At 38.8% G+C, this 15,848-nt stretch overlaps 1 long non-coding RNA gene across 1 annotated transcript; it reads left to right on the plus strand.

Moving 5' to 3' along the window:
• The first annotated feature begins 15,191 nt into the window (after positions 1 to 15,191).
• LOC118482579 lies at positions 15,192 to 15,616 on the plus strand. The gene is made up of 2 exons (XR_004868648.1): positions 15,192 to 15,252; positions 15,328 to 15,616. It is a non-coding gene; the product is annotated as an uncharacterized LOC118482579 (long non-coding RNA).
• Positions 15,617 to 15,848: the final 232 nt, after the last annotated feature.

The following is a 15,848-nucleotide window of genomic DNA, read 5'->3' on the forward strand; positions in this document are numbered from 1 at the left end:
GCAAAGAAGACTCAACTCCTCAAACCTATCCGTATAAGCCCTGTGCTCGCCACTATCTTGCTTCAACACATCAAATTCTTTCTCCAACGCTCGTTGTTCATGACGAGGACAAAACTCCCTCATCATAAGAGCTCTCAGTTGAGCCCATGTCTGAGCTAGAGCAACTTCTGCACCTTGATCTCTCATAACCCCATTCCACCATGTAAGAGCCCTCTTCTGAAACACGCTCGAAGAAAACTCGACCTTGCGATTATCCGGACACTGCACATGGCGAAAAGTGTTCTCGATGCTCTCGAACCACTGAAGAAGCCCAGTTGCTCCTTCAGAACCACTAAACTTGAGTGGCTTAGCCTGGTTAAAATCCTTGTATTTGCATGTACCATTGTTGTTGTTGGCCTGGTTCCATTGAGCAAAGAGATTCGGAAATTGAGCAGCCATCTGCTGCGCAATAATCTCCGCCAGCTCGGCAGTAGTTATCTGGTTTTCGCGTCGAGGAGGCATTCTAGAAGAGAAAAACATGAAATGAAACGAGTGAGATGATTGGATGAAGAGTATGAGATGAAGCAAAAGCAATCAAAAGCAAAGATGGCGGTTATGCATCGCAAAGCAAATAAGCGACGTGAAATGTCTAGTCAAAGTAAATGGGTCAGAATTAGTGTATCGCGAAGACATGCTCGCCTATAAGTGAACACTCACCCCAAGAGTTCCCAGGTAAGAGTGACTGGTCCGATTATGTGGATTTGTACGAACACTCTAGCCTTAGACAGAAAACTCAGGGTACAGGCATTCACCCTTCCAGTTCGCACGTGTTCACACTATTAACCCAACACTTTGACGGGATTTTTGAAAATCTAAAGGGGTTCAAAACCTTATAATAGAGGGTTCAAAACCTAGTAATCAATCATCCTAGAACAGATGATTAATTTTCAAAGCGGATTCAGAACCGAAGTTCCCGTTGTGGTTATCACCTAAGGATAGGTGATGTGCATGTTTTAAACTCTAAACACAAGATAACTTGTGTTAGGGTCCTAGAAAGTTATAGTCTAGGTCAAAGCATTACTAATAACCTAATTCCCTATAACCAATGGCTCTGATACCAACTCTTCTGTCACACCCCGGCCGCGTGTAACATGCAACCGCGGCGGAAACGCCGGGGAGTGTTGTTGACAGAATTAAATTGTTTCATGACCATGGCATACAAGTTGTATTTTATTTATAAACAAAGGTGTTACATTGTCTTGGAAAGAGAGTACGGATATTCAAAACATAATTAAGCTAGTTCAAACTTCATTTTTTAGGCTCTAAGGCACAGGTCCGCCCTAGAATCATGATCATCGTCCTATGGAATAGCTCCTGAAAACACATGTGAAAGTAGGTACGTCAGCATAAAAATGCCTGTGAGATACATAGTTTTTGTGAAAATGGGGTTCATGACTTGAGTTTTAAAGAATGTTTAATAACAGTCAGTCATGAACCTTGTAATTTGTTTTGCTTTGTAAATCATTTGAAAATCGATAACATCAAACGATATGTGTAAATAAGTGCAAGGTTAAATGAATAACCAAGTAAAATGAGTTGAATAAGATAAGTTGTTTGTGAAAATAATGTCTTGTGAAGAATATGTTATTTATGTAAAATGTAATGTGTCTAAACTGAAATGACTTAGATAACGCCACGATATGTAATATTATACAAACATTTATATATAGGAAGTACCAGCGGCGTATCCACCATGTTTGTATCATATTACACACGCCACGTTACTTAAATCATTTACCCAAACCAATCCACCATGTAAATTGTTCATGTGAAAACCAAATGTCAAGTGTTATTGTGTAAACCATGTCAAATGTTTATGTTCAAATGTAAACCACCAAATGTGTATATCAATGTCAACGTGTTTATGTTCAATGTAAATCATGTAATGTGCATCCCAAAATGTATCATGTATGGTAAGCGGAATGTATCAACTTAAACCATTTGTAAAATGCACAAAACAAGTCGTTGAAGTAACACGTGGTTTAAATCAACGTTATGTTCTGTGGAAAAATGCATGCTCTATTGATATTAACATTTATGCGGTATTGTAAACTATGCATACATCCAAGCCTTGAGACTGTGGCGATAAACCCTTAAACAAATTAAAGGTTTATCTACGTTATGTATATCGAATTCGGTCATTCCTTCCAGTCCTATCAAACCCAGGACTTCAGGAATGGGAGTTGTCAATTCCTATGGTACCACTACCTACTAACGAACGGCGTAGCTAATGTTAATGAATGTATTGTCCCATGTTAAACAAACCAAATGTCATAACAAAATGAAGGCATGTGCCCATATGCTGAGTAAACATATGCAGCAGAAGTGTTCATGTAAGTCAATGTGTCCATATGCTGAGTAAACATATGCAACAGAAATGTTCATGTAAATCAATGTGTCCATATGCTGAGTAAACATATGCAACAGAAATGTTCATGTAAATCAATGTGTCCATATGCTGAGTAAACATATACAACAGAAAATGTAATGTAAATCAATGTGTCCATATGTTGAGTAAACATATGCAACAGAAATGTTCATGTAAATCAATGTGTCCATATGCTGAGTAAACATATGCAACAGAAATGTAATGTAAATCAATGTACTAAGTACGCACACAATGGGCATACATAGCATGAAATGTAATGAAATCATGTACTATAATGTACTAACAACATAGCAGGCATATGATGTGAAAACATGGAAAGCATGAATGTAACAGATAGGCACATGTGTTTCACCCCAAAACAGTTTGGAAAACAGTAAAAGATGGGGTTCTATGTACTCACCTGAGATTGCTTTGAGTTCCTTGTATAATAACCAAATAGTGCTAAAGATCACGGAATATCAACGGCACCTAATAGGTAGCTTATGTTAATATACCGGACCAAATCGGAAGGATCGGACAGTACGCGGGTTCGAAAACCAAACGAGTATGGAGACTCGTGTAATATGGTTTAACAAAGCCTACATACTAAAATGAAACTTAACCTAAGTGCTTACGGTCCATCACGACCCGTTTAGGTAGCTTATGCCACCTTACGCGTCGTTCGCGTAGAACGCGTCTGGAACGCCTAACATCGTGACCACAAGGTATAACCTCGGAAGGTTATAGCTATGGTCACCTAATGTGTTTGGTCAGGTCCTAATGACCGACAAAATGGGTCGGGTTCGAAAGCATAAGCGATGGTTTAGATCGCTTACCTTACGACCCTATATAAGCGCTAAACTAAAAGTGACGAGCTAAGCATGTTAGAACATGCTTAACTAAGTTTGAAAACAGGTTTGACATCAAAACAAACGGCTTTGATGCTCACGAGTAGTTTGGTTACAAAACACGCAAGAATGCGCATTTTGGCCGAAACTACGACTCGTCACTAAGCCTAGATAACGGGGTAATCAGTAGGTATGGTCACTACGGACCATAACCATCGTGATCACGCTCACGTTATGAAGTTCCATGAACTTCGCATCGACCATAAGCTGGTCAATGCAGAAAGTCAACTAAACGTTGACTTTCGGACTTGAAAAGCGAATAAAAGAGCGAAAGAAGACTTACGGAGGGTCCCCGAGTGCAAATCAAGATCAAACAGCTCAGGTATGAAACAATGGTTTCAACTTAGAGCTTTAGGATCTGATTTTGTGATTTTTACACTAAAGGGGGGGGGGTATTTATAGGAAAAGTGGAACCGTTAGGATCGTTTTATCGAATATCGTGCCTTGATCTCGTGCGTACATGTGTCCAGTGGATAAGTTCAGTGAACTTGACTCTTGGCTCTTCATTGGGTGAAAAGGCATCGCCCTATGATCGAACGAAAGGCCAGATTCTGCATTAAATGCAAAATCTTTCTGTCAGACATCCCCACGCGGCCCGCCTCACATTTGGGCAAAACTCACGCGGGCCGCCTGGCCCTCTCTGATCTGCACCACTTGCAGAATTTACACTTTTGGTCCCTGTTGCGTGTTTAAGCTATTTCCAGCCCTTCTAAGACCTGTAAAGCCATCTTTAAGGCCCTAAAATGATGCCTAAACATTGTGGACATGAAACATGCCCAAAAATATGTCGGATGTCGGTTCGTTTGGCCGTACGATCGCGATGTTCGCTTAATTACGACGAAATGCGCATAAGCGTGAAAGACGATCCAAATGACGCGACGAATGGATTTTTCTCATGCCAAACACTAAGGCATAATATAAGGATGCTTACATAAATTTTTGGATGTCCGAATGTATTCAGAACGTAAGTTATGCGCGAAAGTGCAAACTTATGCACTTTTTGACACTTTTAGTCCCTGAATGATCCAAAAGTTTGTTTTAGCATACCAAACCCCTCAAAGCCTATTTCTAAGCTATGTAAAGGATATTTATGGTATGTTTAACTTATGGACATGTTCTGGAATGTCCGTTACAGTTCAAATTGGCATACTTTCGCAGTTTGTCAAGTTTAGTCCCTGTAAGCGAATTAACTTGTTTTTGCTATACCAAAGCCTTCAAAACTTATTTCTAAGTTATGTAAAGGTTATTTAAGGTACGTTGAGTATATGTTGATGTTCCGGAGTATTTGTCGCATTAAACTGAGTACGTTTACGCACCAGTTTGCGTATAATGCTCTAGAAAGCGATGTAGAGTTTGAAATTGAACGAAAGTCAAAACATGAAAAATGTAAAACATAATCAAACAATCATTGGGATAAAATAACATTGTTTTATTGATAATTGAACTGTTCACAATGATTACAAGCACAAATGTTACACTTTCGAAATCATGTGTGATGTAAGTGACTTTGCTGTTGGAGCAGTCTTGGGACAAAGAAAAGACAAGCATTTCCACCCAATTTATTATGCTAGTAAAACACTTAATGATACACAAAAAAATTACACAACTACTGGAAAAGAGTTACTAGCTGTGGTATTTTCTTTTGATAAATTCCGTTCTTACCTTGTTCTTTCTAAAACTGTAGTCTATACAGATCATGCAGCTATCCGATACCTTTTCAAAAAACAAGACGCAAAACCACGTTTGATCAGATGGATTCTACTCCTCCAAGAATTTGATATTGAAATCAAAGACAAAAGAGGAGCAGAAAACACTGTTGCAGATCATCTTTCACGCCTAGAAGACCCAGCTTTGGAGGTAACCAGGGACGAACAAATCAATGAAAAATTTCCAACAGAATCCTTGGAAATGGTGGAAAGCAGACAAGAACCATGGTATGCCGACTATGCTAATTACTTAGCTAGCGGTATAGTCACCAAAGGATGGCCACATCGTCAAAGAAAGAAGTTCTTTGCCGATGTAAAGCATTACTTTTGGGAAGACCCTTATCTTTTCAAAATGTGTGCTGACCAACTCATCCGAAGGTGTGTCCATGGTGGCGAAACACGAAGAATTCTCCGCCATTGTCATGAAAGTTCATATGGAGGACATCATGGTGCTGCTAGTACTGCACGAAAGGTATTTGATTCAGGATTTTATTGGCCAACTATTTACAAAGATGCGCAAGATCTTGTAAGGACATGTGATGCTTGCCAAAGATCAGGTAATATTTCTTCCAAAAACGAAATGCCTCAAAGTGGCATTCTCGTTTGTGAAATTTTTGATGTGTGGGGACTCGATTTCATGGGACCCTTCCCACCGTCAAAAGGAAACAAATATATACTTGTGGCGGTTGATTACTTGTCTAAATGGGCCGAGGCCAAAGCTCTTCCAACAAACGATGGAAGAGTAGTGGTAAGATTTCTGAAAAAATTATTCTCTCGTTTTGGAACACCCAAATCATTAATAAGTGATAGAGGTACCCATTTTTGTAACCACCAACTCGAAAAAAATCTTAACAAGATATGGGGTCTATCACCGGGTCTCGACGGCATATCACCCTCAAACAAATGGACAAGCCGAAGTGACTAACTGAGTTTTAAAACAAATACTTGAAAAAACCGTAGGTTTAAATAAAAAGGAATGGATTGATAAATTAGATGATGCTTTATGGGCCTTTCTGACTGCTTATAAAACCACTATAGGCACAACCCCGTATAAGCTTGTCTATGGAAAAAGTTGTCATTTGCCAGTAGAAATAGCTCACAAAGCCTATTGGGCAATAAAAAGTGTAAACCTAGACTTAGAAACTGCAGGTAAAAATCGATTTTGTCAAATGAATGAATTAGACGAACTAAGGAATTATGCATACTCTAACTCTGAAATTTATAAGGAAAGAATGAAAATTTTACACGACAAATATGTTAAACCTAATGAATTTCGAGTAGGAGACCAAGTTCTGTTGTTTAATTCACGACTTCGATTATTTCCGGGTAAACTAAAATCTAGGTGGTCAGGACCTTTTTCCATCACCCATATTTTTCCTCACGGTGCAGTAGAAATTAAAGCTCGAAATGGGATTCTATTCAAAGTCAATGGCCAACGGCTAAAACTCTATCAAGGATCCATTGAGGATGAGGAAGAAGAGATCTTGCTTCAAACGGTCAACGAATAAAAAACATCCACATCATACCTGGTATGTTACGAACAAGTAAGTATACATCGAAAGCGGTAAGTCTTTTAACCATGCTTATTTGGAAAAACGGGCATTCACACGAGCACGAAAAAAAAATTTTGCTCGGCACGGGGCCGTGTCGGCTGGACACGGGGCCGTGTCGGCGCAACTGTCGGGATAAAACCCTCTTTTCATAACAGTTACATCATTCCACACGCCCCGTTTCCCCGAAAAAGCTCTGGTCCGAGGCGATTTTCTGCAGGTTTTTGACGTTACCTCTAGATCTAACAACATCAAGGTATGATTCTATCATCAGTAGTAGTTAGATTAGTTACTTGCATGTAGTTAAACATAAAAAATTTAGGGAAAAATCTAGGGTTCTTGAAGTTCATCCGGATCGAACCTCAAATTTTTGAAATAATTTGTTAGTATTAGTTTAGATTAGTGTAATGGGAAGTAAATACACTTGTATTGTTGATAGATTTGCCCGATTTCTCACAAAAACCTCAAACCTTTGTTTTTGAACCGAAAAAGATAAAATTGAAGGGGTAAACGGTTTGTTTTGAGAAAAACGGCACTTGGGGTTTCATTTTCGGGGGAAACCGCACCTACTTGGCCAAAAATTTTCAGATTTTCGGGACCGGGTCGAAAAATGAAGTTTTTGAGTAACAGACGCCTGGACACGGGGTCATGCCCGCTGAGCACGGGGCCGTGTCCAGCTCACTGTTTGCAGTTTCTTTCGAAAATCTCACTGTTTCGTGCTAACTTTTGGTGTATTCTTTCAGATGTCGAAGTTCACAAGATTTAACGCGAATGAGCTCGATGCTAGGGCAAGATACGAGATACTTCAAACTAGACCCGAAGAATACCCAAGGCAAGCATGCACGGACCTATTATCCTTGGTGAACCACCTCGACCGATTCAACAACCTGGTTACCAGACCACTAAGGATTGCCTTGACCACTCGACTTCGTTCGGTACATCAATGCACTATGGAATTCTACAGTACTTTCACCTTCACTTCAAGGTGTGACCCGTTTGACAATGAGGGGGTTGCATTTCGATGTGGTGGGACAAGGTACTCGATCTCTATGACGCAGTTTGGGGCAATAGTGGGACTGTATACGGAAGAAGATTCGGGAAATGAGGAAAACACCGGGGGATTGCGAGATCTGGATGAAAATGAGCGCCAAGCCGCATGGGCCCAAATTGGTGAAGGACACTACAACCCGAGCAGCACAAAGAGTACTAAGCTGATGGATCCGCTTTATCGCTACATTCATAGGCTCCTCACTTACTTTCTTATCCAAAGACATGACAGTAGCGGCCTTCTTGGGTTAAAAGATTTGGTAGTCCTTCACTGCATCCACAACCGGAGGGCCCTCGATGTTCCATATCTCCTGCTTCGAAATATGCATCTGAACCGTCTTGCTTGTGCACCAACACCTATCTTCTTTGGAGGATGGGTGTACCACCTCTTCAAGCACTTCACGCGCATTCCTAGGTCCTTTGAAAGGAGCCCATGGTCGGGACGAGTTGATATACACATTTGCCGCGCCATGAACCTAATTTATGAGGCGAAAGATGGATCAGTGAGCTTTCAAAGGATGCAAGGCCATGCATGGAACCCACAGGAGGCCCTAGTCCTTCACGCTCCACCTCCCCACTACCAGTATCAATCCCATGGTGATCCGGGCCAATCCTCCTCCCAAGGAGGTGGTTTTCCTAACCTTCAAAGTTTACATGATCTTTTGCAGGAAAACCTCATGTGCACCAGGAACACTTACAACCTTGCCAACAACACATAACACCGGGTCGGGGCTATCGAGCGAAACATCAACGATATGCAAGACGACATCGGAAGCATCCGGGAGTATATGGCGGGTCATGGGAACGGAGGTGATGACAGCGATGAGGATATGAACTAGGAGGTTGAAGAAGGAGCAGGAGCGGGTGGATGGCGAGCCCACAGGTTACAGTCCCCTTTTATCTATCAAAACAATTGACGGTCTGCGTGCCAAGTGTTACACAATTTACTTTCCTTAACTTCTTTTTCCTTTCTGCTTTATTTTTCTTTTACTTTATGGTTTGGATGATTAACTACGGTAATTTAGGAAGTTTGGTATTGCTTGGTGTGGTATTTAGTGATAAAACAGGTACAATTGAGGCTTAGAGTGCTAATCATTAGCACTAATAAAGCCAGGACAGGAAAACCGGAAGAAGAAACCTGTTTTTCAGCCTTGCAGACAGTCCACACGGGGACGTGTCCAGCCGACACGCCCCCGTGCCCACCTCCCAGATCTGCTGTTTGTTTATTTTTCTGCAGATTTTTGCCAGACACGGGGTCGTGTCCAGCCAACACGCCCCCGTGTCCATCTTCTGTAAGTTTTCATTACTGGCAGTTGAACATGGGGTCGTGTCCAATGGACACGGGGCCGTGTCCAGACTGCCAGTAACCTAAAATTTTGCTTTTAACACCATTTTACACATTCAATCAACCTAAAAAATTATTTTTGGGACACATTGAGGACAATGTGTAATTTAAGTGTGGGGGGATGCTAAAACCTTGAATTTTGCAAGTCCTAATAACAAGCCTTACACAAAACTCTATTGGAACCGCTAATCACTCCAAATTTTTTGAGTCAAAAATTTTCATTTTTTTACTTGTCTAAGTTTAAGTTGGGAATTCTAAGTCTAAAAAGGTTATATTTTTATAAGTTTACAACCGATAGCGTCGTTATAAAAAGAACCAACATAAGAAAATTATCAAACGGCATGACAAGCTTAGTTAAAATTTGATTATATATAGTTGATCACATAAAAACCCATTCCCACAAAAGTGAGTTTTGAGCCTTTATTGAGCATACAAATATACATCTTTACGCTAAATGCTCATTTTTCGTTTCTTGTGTGAATAGCCGCTTGGTTCTTACGACTCTAGAACATGCCACGACAATTCATTCCCGATCCTTACCAACTTAAACCCAATTAAGTAAATGATGGAGGCATTAGGACTAACCCTTTTTCTTTCAACACCATTATTTTTATTTTTTCTTTTCACCTACCAAAAAATTCCCCCTAGTTAACCCCTTTGAGCCTAAACCTTTTCATTTCTTAACCCAAAACCCTTTTTACCCACAAAAAACCATTTTTATTTTTACCTTTTATTTTACTAACAAGCTCGGTTTTCGTGTGACTATCAAAAATATATATATATATATATATATATATATATATATATATATATATATATATATATATATATATATATATATATATATATATATATATATATATATATACTACTTTAATAAGGATATGTGAAGGACAAGATGGTAATTGAACAAGGTGTTGAAAAAACACTTAATGCACAATGTACAACTGTTAAGGCACAAGAAAACACAAACCCTTTTACCCTTTACAAGGGTATACATCTGCCGTCCAAATGTTTTACTTTCTCACACGGATCAACATCGGGACCGTCCATTTGACTTCACACGGATCACCATATGCTTTCTCTCTCAATGCTCACACATCTCACAAAACAACATCAGATCTTCTTCTCTCTCTCTTCTCTCTCTCTTCTCGGCGATCTAGGGTTTCATGAGATCTATCACCAGATCCGTTTGAATCTATCACCAGATCCGTTTCATGAGCAGATCTAGGGTTTCATGAGATCTATCACAAGCTTTATCTGGCAAGGGATCCGTTTGATGTTCTGATGTTGTTGCAATGAGTGTTATATATCTTACCATGTTCTTTTGTGATTCTTACTTTTCTGGTGAAGCGGTTGACGGATGTTCGAACGACGAAATCTGAGGTTTACGAAGGATTTTCGCATGTGTTTTGTGATGAATCGACTCAGGTTAGGTTCTAAATGTTGATTTATCTTTAATCTTGATGTGGATTTGTTAGTAGATGCGGTTATTTCAAATTAGGTTGAAAGTTTTGTGATATTTGAATTTGTATTTTTGGTGATGATAGTTAGGTTAATTTCAGATATGACATAGTGAAAGGATAAATTGTTTTTGTAGTTTTGATTTTACTTTGTTCTGTTATATTTTGATCTTTTCCTTCATTTTTGGGACTGATATGTGTCATGGTTTTGTGAAAATCTGAGGTTTACGAAGGATTTTCGCATGTGTTTTGTGATGAATCGACTCAGGTTAGGTTCTAAATGTTGATTTATCTTTAATCTTGATGTGGATTTGTTAGTAGATAGATGCGGTTATTTCAAATTATGTTGAAAGTTTTGTGATATTTGAATTTGTATTTTTGGTGATGATAGTTAGGTTAATTTCAGATATGACATAGTGAAAGGATAAATTGTTTTTGTAGTTTTGATTTTACTTTATTCTGTTATATTTTGATCTTTTCCTTCATTTTTGGGACTGATAAGTGTCATGGTTGTGTGATAATTATGATATTTAGGTCATTTAGATATGGAATAGTGAAAAGATAGATTGTAATGTATTTTTGATTTTAGTTTGTTCTGTGGGATGCTCGATGAGCAGATCTAGGGTTTCATGAGATGTATCACGAGCTTTATCTGGCAAGGGATCCACAGATTTGAACAAGGGATCCGTTTGATGTGGATTTGTTAGTAGATGCGGTTATTTCCTACATCCGATGTTTTAGTTAGGATTTACCTTTTTAATTTTTTTATGTTTACTTGTTTGTTTATATGTCACATGCAGATTAGTAAGACAAAGGTGTTTCTAAGGGCCGGACAGATGGCAGAGTTTGATGGTTGTCGGACTAAGGTCCTAAGTTATACGACCTAGATGGCTTGGATAAGCTGAGCCTGTGAGGGTATGATGCATAAGCTGAGCCTATGAGGCTATGATGCATAAGCTGAGCCTGTCGACTCTATGATGCATAAGCTAAGCTTGTGTTCTTAATATGTCTGAACTGAAACTGTTAAGGCTATGATGCATAAGCTGAGCCTGCGGGGTTACATAACACAATAGACTGTGATGATGATTGTATTTTGAGGGTACATAGAAGATCCGAGTAGCATCTTGGCGGGGCAATATCCAGGTTGCATAGTTCTCACTTTGCAACCGTGTGTTGCAGCCATGGCTTTACCCGTAGTTGTGTTCATCTCTCAATTACATGTCTGAGTCTTCCAGTTGTAAAAGTATTATCACAGATTCACAGATCTAAAAGTACATGTCTGAAAGACAGATGTTGATTTATCTTTAATCTTGATGTGGATTTGTTAGTAGATGCGGTTATTTCAAATTAGGTTGAAAGTTTTGTGATATTTGAATTTGTATTTTTGGTGATGATAGTTAGGTTAATTTCAGATATGACATAGTGAAAGGATAAATTGTTTTTGTAGTTTTGATTTTACTTTATTCTGTTATATTTTGATCTTTTCCTTCATTTTTGGGACTGATAAGTGTCATGGTTTTGTGAAAATCTGAGGTTTACGAAGGATTTTCGCATGTGTTTTGTGATGAATCGACTCAGGTTAGGTTCTAAATGTTGATTTATCTTTAAGGCTATGATGCATAAGCTGAGCCTGTGAGGTTACATATGTGTTTCTTGTGCTTAAAACACTTGTACATCATGCTCTAAAGGTTGTTTAAGTTTAGTGGAAAAATACTCTTGTACATCATGCTTTAAAGCGGGGTTACATAACACAATAGACTGTGATGATGATTGTATTTTGAGGGTACATAGAAGATCCGAGTAGCATCTTGGCGGGGCAATATCCAGGTTGCATAGTTCTCACTTTGCAACCGTGTGTTGCCGCCATGGCTTTACCCGTAGTTGTGTTCATCTCTCAATTACATGTCTGAGTCTTCCAGTTGTAAAAGTCTTATCACAGATTCACAGATCTAAAAGTACATGTCTGAAAGACAGCTTGCTTGCTGCAGTCTCTATAAAGTACTATACGATATATCACTTGGATGTTTCCCAAGTGTTCTATGATGCATAAGCTGAGCCTGTGAGGCTATGATGCATAATAGACTGTGATGATGATCCAGGACAAGATGGTAATTGAACATCCGTCAAGCTCTTCCTCACTGTGATGATGATCAATGGAGAAGATCTGATGTTGTTTTGTGAGATGTGTGAGCATTGAGAGACAAAGCATATGGTGATCCGTGTGAAGTCAAATGGACGGTCCCGATGTTGATCTGTGTGAGAAAGTTAAACAACCTTTAAAGCATGATGTACATCATGCTTTAAAGGTTGTTTAAGTTTAGTGGAAAATTACTCTTGTACATCATGCTTTAAAGCGGGGTTACATAACATAATAGACTGTGATGATGATTGTATGTTGAGGGTACATAGAAGATCCGAGTAGCATCTTGGCGGGGCAATATCCAGGTTGCATAGTTCTCACTTTGCAACCGTGTGTTGCAGCCATGGCTTTACCCGTAGTTGTGTTCATCTCTCAATTTATCCGTGTGAGAAAGTAAAACATTTGGACGGAAGATGTATACCCTTGTAAAGGGTAAAAGGGTTTGTGTTTTCTTGTGCCTTAACAGTTGTACATTGTGCATTAAGTGTTTTTTCAACACCTTGTTCAATTACCATCTTGTCCTTCACATATCCTTATTGACGGATGTTCAAAGGACGAAAGCTGAGGTTTACGAAGGATTTTCGCATGTGTTTTGTGATGAATCGACTCAGGTTAGGTTCTAAATGTTGATTTATCTTTAATCTTGATGTGGATTTGTTAGTAGATGCGGTTATTTCAAATTAGGTTGAAAGTTTTGTGATATTTGAATTTGTATTTTTGGTGATGATAGTTAGGTTAATTTCAGATATGACATAGTGAAAGGATAAATTGTTTTTGTAGTTTTGATTTTACTTTGTTCTGTTATATTTTGATCTTTTCCTTTAATTTTGGGACTGATAAGTGTCATGGTTTTGTGATAATTATGATATTTAGGTCATTTTTGGGGATGATAAGTGTTGTAGTTCAATGAAAATTATGATAGTTAGGTCAATTTTAGATATGGAATAGTGAAAAGATAGATTGTTATGTACTTTTGATTTTAGTTTTGTTCTGTGGGATGTTTTGATATACTTTTTCATTTCCCAAGTGTTCTATGATGCATAAGCTGAGCCTGTGAGGCTATGATGCATAAGCTGAGCCTGTGAGGCTATGATGCATAAGCTGAGCCTGTCGACTCTATGATGCATAAGCTGAGCTTTGTTCTTAATATGTCTGAACTGAAACTGTTAAGGCTATGATGCATAAGCTGAGCCTGTGAGGTTACATATGTGTTTCTTGTGCTTAAAACACTTGTACATCATGCTTTAAAGGTTGTTTAAGTTTAGTGGAAAATTACTCTTGTACATCATGCTTTAAAGCGGGGTTACATAACACAATAGACTGTGATGATGATTGTATTTTGAGGGTACATAGAAGATCCGAGTAGCATCTTGGCGGGGCAATATCCAGGTTGCATAGTTCTCACTTTGCAACCGTGTGTTGCAGCCATGGCTTTACCCGTAGTTGTGTTCATCTCTCAATTACATGTCTGAGTCTTTCAGTTGAGTGTAGTTGAGAGTTTGTAAAGTGTGAGTAGAGTGTAGATATCTCTGAATTATTTATAGAGACTGAAGCAAGCATGCTGTCTTTCAAGCATGGTGTCTTTCAAACAGTGTATGGAAGAGTGTTGATATATTATAGAGACTGCAGCAAGCAAGCTGTCGATCACACAAAATTAAAGTGTTGCTTTTTCCTGAACTGAATTTAATTAGTTATACCTTTGGTTAACGACTGTCACGATCACTATTATTACAGAACAAGCTCACTCTGATCTTCTGGCAGCCGGAGAAAGTGTATCTGCTTGGAGAGTCTCGGAATCGGCTTTAGTGACGCTGAACGCTGCTTCATTAGAATAAAGGTTTTTATATTTGCAACTTGACAAAATGTGATTTATATTAAATTTATTTTAAGTTAATAGTGTACTGGTTATAACTAATATCAAATCTTTACTAATACTTGATTTCTTTTTATGATGGTTGACTTTGCGAGAACTAACGGAGCTTGTGTTCTTAATATGTCTGAACTGAAAGTGTTTGAGGCTATGATGCATAAGCTGAGTCTGTCAGGTTACATATTTGTTTCTTGTGCTTAAAACACGTGTACATCATGCTTTAAAGGTTGTTTAAGTTTAGTGGCAAATTACTCTTGTTGTGTACTCCGGATTTTGTGTTCTTAATCTGTCTGAACTGAAAGTGTTTGGCTGTGATGCGAAAGCTGAGCTTGTGTTCTTAATCTGTCTGAACTAAAAGTGTTGAGTCTATGATGCATAAGCTGAGCTTGTGTTCTTAATCTGTCTGAAGTAAAAGTGTTTTGAGGCTGTGATGCAAAAACTGAGCCTGTGTAATCTATCTGAACTGAAAGTGTTTGAGGTTGTGATGCAAAAACTGAGCCTGTGCAAGGTTCGCTCGGTCCAACAACTCAAGCAAATGTTTTCTTTGCATTTTAGGGGGAACATGGGTGCTTCTCTCCACAGGGCATACAAAACACAGGTTATTGGCGGCAACCCGCCATATTTAACATATAAAAAAACTTTATATGTTAAATTTGGCGGGCTTCCGCCAACAACCTGTGTCTTGTATGCCCTGTGGAGAGAAGCACCCATCTTCCCCCTAAAAAACATAGAAAACATTTGCTTGAGTTGTTGGACCGAGCGAACCTTGCATAATGCGTCAAGGGAAACTATTGGTCGAGCGAGACATTTGTTCAGGTATCCTTATTTCATGATAAAATGATTATGAATAGCTGTGCATAAACTAATCGCAAGTTTGTTTGGTATATGCAGGGTAATAGGGAACAGCAGTGTTCAGCACTGTGTCATTCTTGCTTGGTGCCATCACCTCAGTTGTCTCTGGCTTACCATCCGTGTACTTTACTAAAATTTGATCGGTGCAGTGAGCATGCGAGCGCAACAAGTGCAGCCGCAGCGGCGCGGTGAGGGCAGCCGCAACGAGCGCAGCGGCATGGCTAATAAAAAAATAAAAAAACTGCCACCTCTAAGTAGATATGTATCAGAATGTACAAATTCATATTTATTGTTTTGTTTATGCGTTTAATCGTTTGATTAACGACTCGATTGATTTGTTTGTAACCATTTGTCTGTAAACGAACTTATTTATCTTACTTTAATTTTTGTATTAAGCATCATCTATCGCGCCTTTGCTGACTGACTTTTATAGATCACTACTTTAGGGAGAATGAACAATTATCCAAATATGGAGATACTAAATCTGCTCGAGGTATGATGCTGGTTGAACTTAAGAAACTAATTGAAGGAAATCCTTTATTTTGTGACAAATTTCAGTT

Source organism: Helianthus annuus, chromosome 10 (genome assembly GCF_002127325.2).
Source record: "Helianthus annuus cultivar XRQ/B chromosome 10, HanXRQr2.0-SUNRISE, whole genome shotgun sequence".
Classification (NCBI taxonomy): domain Eukaryota; kingdom Viridiplantae; phylum Streptophyta; class Magnoliopsida; order Asterales; family Asteraceae; genus Helianthus; species Helianthus annuus.